Below are 9,598 nucleotides of genomic sequence, written 5' to 3' on the forward strand. Positions count from 1 at the left end.
TAGTGTAAAAGAACACCTTTGGAACGTTCCTTAGGAGACCGCAAGAAAAGAACGCACTATCAGGAAAAACGCAACATGCGATAACGATTGCGGCAGTACTACAGATGAGGCAAAAAACTGCTCTCATGTTTTTTGAACTTGCATATAAAGCCAAGAAAGCATTGAGAATTCACTAAACTGGAGCTATGATACACACTATTCAAGACACGCGAAGTGATTGTGTTCATCGGCAACATGCGGCGATCCACAAAGATGCCTCCGACGGATGATGCCGCGTCAGTGGGGCGCCTGGATCAGTTTTTTAAAGTAACAACTGGGAAGCTAATAGAGATGACCCTATGGGCACTAAGCAGGATCGGCGTTTCACAGCGTAAGAACCGGGAAAACGTAACAAGAAAGAGCGTGTCAACAAGGTTTGGTATGCCACCCTGTTTCGCTTGGCAGATATTTTGATAGTCAAAATGGAATGGTTGTCAGTGCAGCACACCTTCTCATTAACTGGCGCGGGGTAAACAAATGCCCTTCAAGATCAGCAGATCAGCTAGGTAGGTGGATTGGCATTAATTTAGAAACTTCCAGTATCCGCAATGCATGCCTTAGGGTCCCCAGCTGCTTCCGTGAATCCGTGTATACAAATCCTAACACGATTACTGATTCGCTGCAGTGTTTTCCAAACACCTGAGCTCTTTTCGTCGAAAACCCGCAGCCCGCCTGACCCCCCTCCCCCCTTTGCTCTTACCAGCGGCGAAACTAACTAATGTTAGCTCTGGTGAATTCATTGTCTTGGTCTTTTCAGTCAATGACAGTGTCATTTTTGCGTTTTCCTCAGTACATTACGCAGTGCTTGTAACGAAGTCAATATAGTTGAAATCCACCTGCTGCAAAATATTGCTGGTTAACTTACACTGTCAAAGTTTTATGTTTTTCTATCTAATGCCAGTAACGTCAAATAATATATATATAAATATAACGAGAAAACGTCAATTACTTGCTTTGTATACATAAATGACTTCTGGCTTTCTTTTTTTTTTGTATTGTTCAGTGACCTGTTCTACTGATGATTATATTATCCTATTAAAACCGCGTTCCGTCGAACTCATCACTACACCACTGTCAGACACTTCACCGCTACTGTGACTTCCGTTTAGAATGCGTTCGCTAATGGAGGGAATCTTTTTCTTCGTGAATTTTCTTTTTCAGTTCAAGGTGATCTATTTGCGTGTTTCAGAGTACCAGAACCTATTCGAAGGCCAAGACGCCGTGCACTACGATGAAATCACGGACACGACGGTGCAGTTTGCTTTCCTCACAAAGTGCTCCGGCCTTGTCGCCGGCCGAGTCGTACGTGTGTGTGCCACCCAAGGTCCGGACGAGCCACAACGAAACGAGACGTCCTGGGAAGCAGCAACTGACGCGAGCCGACACAATGGCACGGGTACGTTTATTGAGGCCCGACATCTTAGCGATCGGCCCCCCAAAACTCCTCGCGGAGCCGTCGTCAAGTCTACAATGCGGCGCTTCATTGTTTCTGTTTCTTTGTTGTAACGAAAACAAAAGGAAATACCGCTACTTTGGCATGAAATTTTCACACTCAATCAAATACTACTCCGGGAAACTTTGGGCGGTGCGAGGAGATTTTGTCTGGGAAAAAGAAGACGAATACAAATTACATTAGATTACATCAAGAACATTACACTACATACCCTCATAATACCCTCATAATGAGGGCCTTTGGGGGTATTTTGAATAAATAAATAAATAAATAAATAAATAAATAAATAAATAAATAAATAAATAAATAAATAAATAAATAATATTATCATTATGTCAAGAAGTATGTGTACTTCAGGTATACCTATGAGGCAACATATGTACAGGTCTTGTGCCGTGATGTCGTGTTTGATTATGCAGAACGGAGGTGGGCGCACCTGCGCTACTTTGTCGATCAGAGTTCAACCGCACTACCCGGCGCAACGTACATACTATGACTATACTACAACTATTATACAACTATACTATAACCATACATACTATAAAAGGCGGAGCGCCGTTTTATAGCACTCGGGTATGAACCCGACCAACATGCTAAAACCAATGTTTTTTTTTTTTTTTTTTTTGACGAAGTTGGAGATATGGGCTAATTCAGGACAAATCACTTGTATTACGTAACGCCGTCCCTGGAACTGGCACCGAAGTCTTTCGTTTCTGGTGAAAGGTACGAGGCAAAAGAAACAAGCTTTCCTCGTGTTTTCTGTATTTCAAATTTAGTATCGCACTGTGAGCAGTCTTACATTGCTTGTGTAGGGCGGAGCAGTCGCCAGCTGCACTGCATGTTGCTGTGTGGACAGCCCACGCCATGCGAACACTATAGCTGCAGTAAAGTTTTGTTGCAGTTGGGTTTTAAGGATAAAACCGCGTTGCGTTCATTATTATTTTCGCAGACGCTGATCCGACGGAGTGTTTCGATCACGCCGTGGGCCCCGAAAAGACGGTGCGCCTGTCTGATCTCAAGCCAGCCACCACGTATCAAGCCAGTGTGAAGACAATGCTTGAAGATGGATCAATGGTTCATCATCGCCCTCTTATCTTCAAGACTCAAGCAAAATGTATGTATTGCCAGTGGCTTAGCTACAATTAAGATGCGGGGCGAAGGAATACAGTCGAACCCGGATATATCGAACCCCAATATAACGAATCACTGTGTATAATGAACAGCAGTAAAATCCCCTTGAAAATTTCTGTATAAACATTTTATTTTATACCTCGAAATATCCATATATCGAACTTTATTGTGATCCCCTTCAGATGCGATATATCCGGGTTCGACTGTATAACCAAAGGTTGTAGAAAAAAAAAAAGACAGCACGTGCGTGGCACTTTTAGTTATATTAGTTCTATATCCTTCACCTTTTTATAATAACTCAACTTCATATAAGCTACAAGTCGGTCCGTAGACAATCCAGTTTATGAGCAGTTTTCTCTAACATCTCTGCATATTACACATAGACAAAATCGAAATTCCACAGGAAGGCACAATAGTAGTTTATAAGCTGTTCATAGACTACATACATCATTTTTATAATGCAGGCATGCTCGGGCGTACATATTGCGCTTTTAATAGATTATCGTCTCTAGCATATCTGTAGAATATGTATAGACAAAAAAATCAATTTTTGTGGGGGAACAGCCTCTACCAGCGTACAGGTATTACAAATAAATGTTATAAACGGTGCATGGCTCTTTCGTCTGCCTAATTTAAAAAAAAATGTGCATGTTCTTATTGGTGCTTGTGTGACTTGACTATTTTTATTTCGCTTTTGCTAGCCCTAATAGTAATTTTAGCATTCTTAATACCTCATTTCATACTTCGACTCACAAGTTCTTCGTTGTTTTTTGTAGTACTTTCTGAATTGCATGTCCTCTTTTAGTCTAAAGTAAAGTTCTTTAGCTTGTCCGTACACGGGTTACAGTTTAAAAGATGCCGAAGACGCGTTTATGCGCTACAGCGTAAGTGGGGCCATCTTTTCTCGCTCCGATATTAACTACCGCTACCACACTGAACATAGCCCTCCAATATCGGGGCAGCGAGCGCTGAAAGCCGACGCGCGTGCCGCCCGACCTCTGAGGACACGTACAGAACCACAACCGCAACGACCTCGTTCTACCAATCTGCTGCTGCAGGGGCATCGGCAGCAACAATCACTAGCGTAAGAGTTGTAGCTCTTTTAAACGCGTAAGTAATTCTATGGTTACCCGACGAGAAAAAGTGTCCGTCCTCCGCGTAAGACGATCGCTTTCAAGTTCGCCAGCTGTGAAAGAAGACGACGCCGGACGCGCGAGCAGCGGCACGAGCGTCTCTCTGTGACCACGTGACGTGGGCAATCGGGCGCGCACTAGGCCCACCTTTAGTAAAAGCCAGAACTGTGGAGCAGCCCTGGCTTCGGATCGGAACGTCATCAGCGCACCCTGGCGCCGCCACCTGCAGTAGTTTGCTTGCCTCATCGGTACACGTTGCGCCGCCTTCCGCGGCAGTTCGTGTCGCCGTAATGGCGCCGTCGCATTTACCGTAATGGCGCCAAGACGACCGCAGCCGCTGAGCAGTGTGTGCTAGGACTACCAGCAGTGTTCGGTGTGAGCACGCAAAACCACCTCGCTACTACGAAATGCTTACGTAAGCATCATTCAGATGACTCCCTGAGGAGATCCTACGTAAGTTTGCCCCTCTGCATGCTACAACAACAACGCAACGCAAAAAACGCATCTAGCGTGTTGTTGAACGAATCTCCACAAGATGGCGCTATCGTAGCTGTTGCTGCCGCCCTGGTATACGTCTGACGACATAGCTAGAACTGGAGGAAAACGTCCACCTTCCAGAAGCGCTGGAGTTGAAAGCTCATAGGAGAGTTAAAGCGGTGGAGGTCCGCAAGAGACGACTGGAATTTTGATAGAAAAAAAAAAATAGGGAAAAGTAGAGATGGACCGGTGTCGCCAGGAGTGTTATGTAACTTGACAAGCTAGAGATAGGTAGAATGCTATATTGCAATAGATGTAGTAAAATCTTATTGCCTCACGCTGTAGGTGTCTATTTGTCACCACTCGAGTCAAGGTCGACGTTATTAGTGACCATGATTATGATCGTCAGTACCTGCCTCCAACCTTTATTGGCATACCATGAACTGTAATATATTTACGGACAATCTAAAACTGTAACATTGTTCCGTTATGTTCTTAGAGGTCTAAACAGCTCTGGCGTTTGCAATGCTCTCAGATATTAAAACAATTCTGGGGTTTCACGTGCCAACACCACGATTTGATTACGAGGCACGCCGCAGTGAGGGACTCGGGGTTAATTTTTGACCACCTGGGTTGCTTTAACGCGCACCCAATGCACGGTACACGGGCGTTCTTTCATTTCACCCCCATCAAAATGCGGCCGCCCCGGCCGGGATTCGATCCCGCGACCTCGGGCTTAGTAGCGTAACGTCGTAGCCACTACACGCCACCACGGCGAGTCTCGAATATTTAGTGCCTGTATACAGTGCCGTAACCGAGACTCACCGTTTCCTTATCTTCTGCGCTTACTTTTTTTATGCAGCATCGTCCTTCATCGGCACTTCGTTCATCGTGTTGTACGTCGTCCTGGTGGTGGTGGCCGTTGTCGCCGTTCTCTCCTGGAAACGGTAAGGCACGAAAGTTACGGTCGCTTCAGTCCGCAGGAGGCCGGCAGAGTGCAAATCGGCAAAGCAAACTTGCTATTTCCTTGCAGTATATCGGACTACATCTCGATGTACAAGAACACCTCCATCAAAGTGCTCATCCCTGCAGACTTCGCGAAGGTAAGGTCAGATATGGTTGTAACATTTTGGCGCATTTGGCGCATTTTGTATCAATTTGGCGCATTTTTCACGAGTCCCCCAAATCGTCTTCTCGCAGGAACCTATCAAGAAAAGCGAAAGTGTCCGCTCGAACCTACGAGAATATGTGTTAGGAAGCAAGATTCTCCCTATGGATTGCCACAGGTGGGTGTGGAAGCTTTGCACAACTTTCACTTTTTTTTTCTTAATTTATATAGAGAGATAGGATGTTAAAAATAGATCTCTCGGAACCATTTATCATGTGTCGTGCGTGGCACACGGCCGCTGCTGAAAAGTATTTAAGATGTTCACTGATATGAAACGCCGTACGCCCCCATTAAGTAAGTTCGACTTACATGTGATAGAATTTACTCTGCTCATTATCCTGGGTCGGTTGTACTCGGTTTTTGGCACAAAGACGATGTCTTCTGTTGATATAGCAGCGAAAGCAGAGCGGAAGTTCACAATATATGAGCCCAAGCACTATTGCCACTGCTGCCCCCCAAAAGAGCACTATACTGTACGGTGTTACGAAAGGTAAAATAAAAAAAAAAATAAAAAGAAGAAAAACAAACAAATATTGACAAAAGTACGATGTGGATTTCACCGCAATGCACAGAAAGACAGTTTTTTTTTTTTTACGTCGGAAAATTTCAGTTGAATATTTCGCAGAGAGGCGGCGCTGTAGCGCTAGTGGCACTACTGAAGTGCCATGTCTGAATGCCAAATCTAGCTATCGTGTCTGTAAGATTTCTCGATAATTAGAAGATTCCGTGCCTCTCTGTTCATATCCGAGAAAACGACATCGTGCTCTACTCTTCATATATTTCTTACTCCTGAATTTTTACTTTTGATGCTAGTTTTGGATCACTCCGTGTACAGCACGCGCCTAAGCAAGTACTGATGGTCGAAAGTTATCAGAGGATCGCAGCATGCACATAGCAGACTCGAAAAATATAATAATAAAAGGAGGCGTCTTTATCCAAGACAATGACTTTGAGCAAAATACGCAGTCAGTCCATGCTGACAGAAATAAATCCGCAGTGAAATAACAGAGCTTATAATGTAAAAGTACGTACAGAACTGTCGTGCACTGTTGTTTACTGTTGGTCATACCGCAGAACGAGCGTTCCGGTGTAATTATGCATTACCCCACTTGGCAAAAAATACCCACGCCTCCATTTCTAGACCGTGACACTAATGGGCGCACAGCACAGCGACCAGGGCTGGTATAGCAAGTAATGACGTGACGTCGCGCACGCCATACTGTCCTGTTCGACGGTGCTGCTGGAGAAAAGTGGATCGAGATAAAGGGCAGCTTTTCACCGTGTTGGTTGTACAAAAATATGACGGCTGAAGATTAATATACAGAAGGCAATGTTCAATAGCTTGGCAAGGGAACAAGAATTCAGGATCGCCAGTCAGCCTCTTGAGTCTGTACATGAGTACGTTTATCTAGGTCAATTACTCACAAGGGACCCTGATCATGAGAAGGAAATTTATAGAAGAATAAAATTGGGTTGGAGTGCATACGGCAGACATTACCAAATTCTGACTGGGAGCTTACCACTGTCGTTGAAAAGTATACAATCACTGCATTTTACCGGTGCTAACATATGGGGCAGAAATTTGGAGGATAGCAAAGAATCTCGAGAACCAGTTAAGGACCGCGCAAAAAGCGATGGAATGAAAAATGCTAGGCCTAACGTTAAGAGACAGGATGGGAGCGGTGTGGATCAGAGAGCAAACGGGTATAGCCGATATTCTAGTTGACATTAAGAGGAAGAATAGAGCTGGGCAGGCCATGTAATGCGTAGGGCAGGTAACCGGTGGACCATTAGAGTTACAGAATGGGTGCCAAGAGAAGGGAAGCGCAGTCGAGAACGGCAGAAAACTAGGTGGGATGATGAAATTACGAAATTTGCAAGTGGAAATTGGAAATTGGAATCAGCTAGCGCAAGACAGGGGTAATTGGAGATCGCAGAGTGGCCTTCGTCCTGCAATGGACATAAAAATAGGCTGATGATGACGGCCTCTATGACGTCAGTACGTACCCCTTATAATGTAACGATTCTATTTGGATGCTATTCAATTTCGCGCTTCGTCAGTGGTCCGAGCGGCGGAACGTAAGAAATGAATAGAATAGAGCAAAAGGAATCCTTACGTTATACCGATTCCGATGTGTAATCCCGGAAGAGCACTCCCAATGTCGTTAAGCAAAAACCGTGTTGACCTAATCAGTTTGGAGAATACCCACATAAAAATGTACTTTTGGCCACAACCGGCGGATTACTTGCGCTTATCTTTTGTCCCATTACTCATTGCATTAGTGACGTTGTTGCTACTGAGAGGCTTAGCATCACAGACGTGACAGAACACTTTATCATCATCATCATCATCATGAGCCTATATTTTATGTCCACTGCAGGACGAAGGCCTCTCCCTGCGATCTCCAATTACCCCTATCTTTATATTTATCTCACTTCATATTTATCTCAATTTCCCTCTCTCTCTCTCTCTCTCTCTCTCTCTCTTTTACCCAGATTGTACGAAGTGAGGCCCAAAAAGTCGAAGACAGCCCGCAGTGTCCAGAACTTGACCGTCTTATCGGCGAATTGTACCACTGCGATGCCAACGAAGCCGACGCTGCTGAGACAAGATCTGTACCTGATAAGAGTTTCTCTACGAGCCAGCCGGAAGCCGGTTATTCCCTTGTGTCCACCACCCAGAACGATCCACGGCCAGACTCAAAGGGTGCCTACTCCAAGTTCTCCACGTTTCAGGACGCCCCTGAGGACGTGCCAACGCTTTCCTTGTCGAGTAACTACTCCAGGCTGTCTTCGATGTTCCTGAGTGGATTCGGTGCACCGTCTGGAGCCGCCGCACCCTCAGTAGCAGAGAAAAACGGCTACAGCAAATTCGCAGCCTTTCTCGGCAAACCGAGCCCTGGCGACGAAAACGAACCGGAGCCCTTAAAGCCCCCGGACTGGGATGTGCCTATGGAAGTGCCAGGTCCGGCTCCGGCATCCCCTTACGTCCAGGTCGGCGAGAATGACATCGAGGACGGTGACGAAGGGCGCATGCAGCCTTACGCCAAATTGGGGTGCACGTCAGCACATCCGTTTCACGTTGTCTCTTCTAGTCAAGGACCACCACAGAAACCGGAAAACACGGCTTCTGGGTACACCCCGCTTCCGTCATTGCTGTCGATGAGCAAGCCGCACGAGAGCCCACCGAAGGCTTTCGCAAAAGCGGAGTGTACCAGTGTACCGTGCCTTAAAGACAACGCCGCTGGTCAGAGTCAGCCTGAACAGCCCTACACTCACGTCGGCTTCGACGCGTGCGTCCTTGAAAACGAACTTTCAGAAGGCCGAGACCACTTGGGCCCTTACACCATTCTGAACATTGACGCGTCCCTAGGGGGCGTCAGCGACGTCTTACCGGGAGTTCACTGCGTGCCGCCCTACGTGAAGGCGACGCAAGAGCCGTCGAGGGCGTCACACCACGGCGACTCGCCGCAAGTGAAGAGTGACGCGCCTGCGCCAGCTTACTGCAAAGTTGGTGCCCCAGCGGCGTCACGTGACTGTGCGGACTCTAGTGCGAGGGAAGAGTCCAGAACCCTTGCCAAACGGCCAGCGGTCGCAGTGTCATCGTCCATTACCGAGGGTTGCTGCGACGCCGCCGCGCTGGCGCCGCTTGAAGGGAGTGGTAGTAGTGTCGGTGACCGCGACGAACCAGCCGCAGAGTGGGGTCAGTGCGCGGAGGAGGCTGCCGACCTCTTGAGTGCCGAGTACTCTGGACCAGCCAAAGAATCGATGAGCGCGAGACCGACGCTCCGCAGCGGGGGTTACACGTCGTGGGAAGTGCTGGCGAAGCAAAGGGACTGCGACGCCGATGCATTCGCGCGTGCTGTAAAGAACGCGTGACCGGGTAGGGGCGCTTGAGCTGACGGGTCATTCCATCGCAATGCACTAAACCGCGAGGTCCGCTTGAAATTCCGTAGCGCCTACGCCGACGATGCCAAGAGTGAGCTTGTCGTATGTTGCGCAATGCCGATTGAGGCATAAAGCAAGTTCCTACTAAGATTAATAGAGGTAAATCTGGCGCTGCAAGCAGTTTAACCGTTCTGGGAGCCACGGGTAGTTGACGAATTCTTCGATATTCTGGCAAAGTGTTGTCGAGAAAAGGCATCGAGAATTCTTCACTTTATTGTTTATTTTTATTGTTGTTTCTTTGGGATGTAG

The 9,598-nt window shown here is 46.7% G+C and overlaps 1 pseudogene; it reads left to right on the plus strand.

The window, feature by feature from the left end:
* Nucleotides 1-9,280, plus strand: part of LOC119433164 (uncharacterized) — a 78,387-nt pseudogene extending 69,107 nt beyond the window's left edge.
* The last annotated feature ends 318 nt before the right edge of the window (nt 9,281-9,598 follow it).

The sequence above is a fragment of the Dermacentor silvarum genome, chromosome 11, assembly GCF_013339745.2.
Source record: "Dermacentor silvarum isolate Dsil-2018 chromosome 11, BIME_Dsil_1.4, whole genome shotgun sequence".
Lineage (NCBI taxonomy): Eukaryota > Metazoa > Arthropoda > Arachnida > Ixodida > Ixodidae > Dermacentor > Dermacentor silvarum.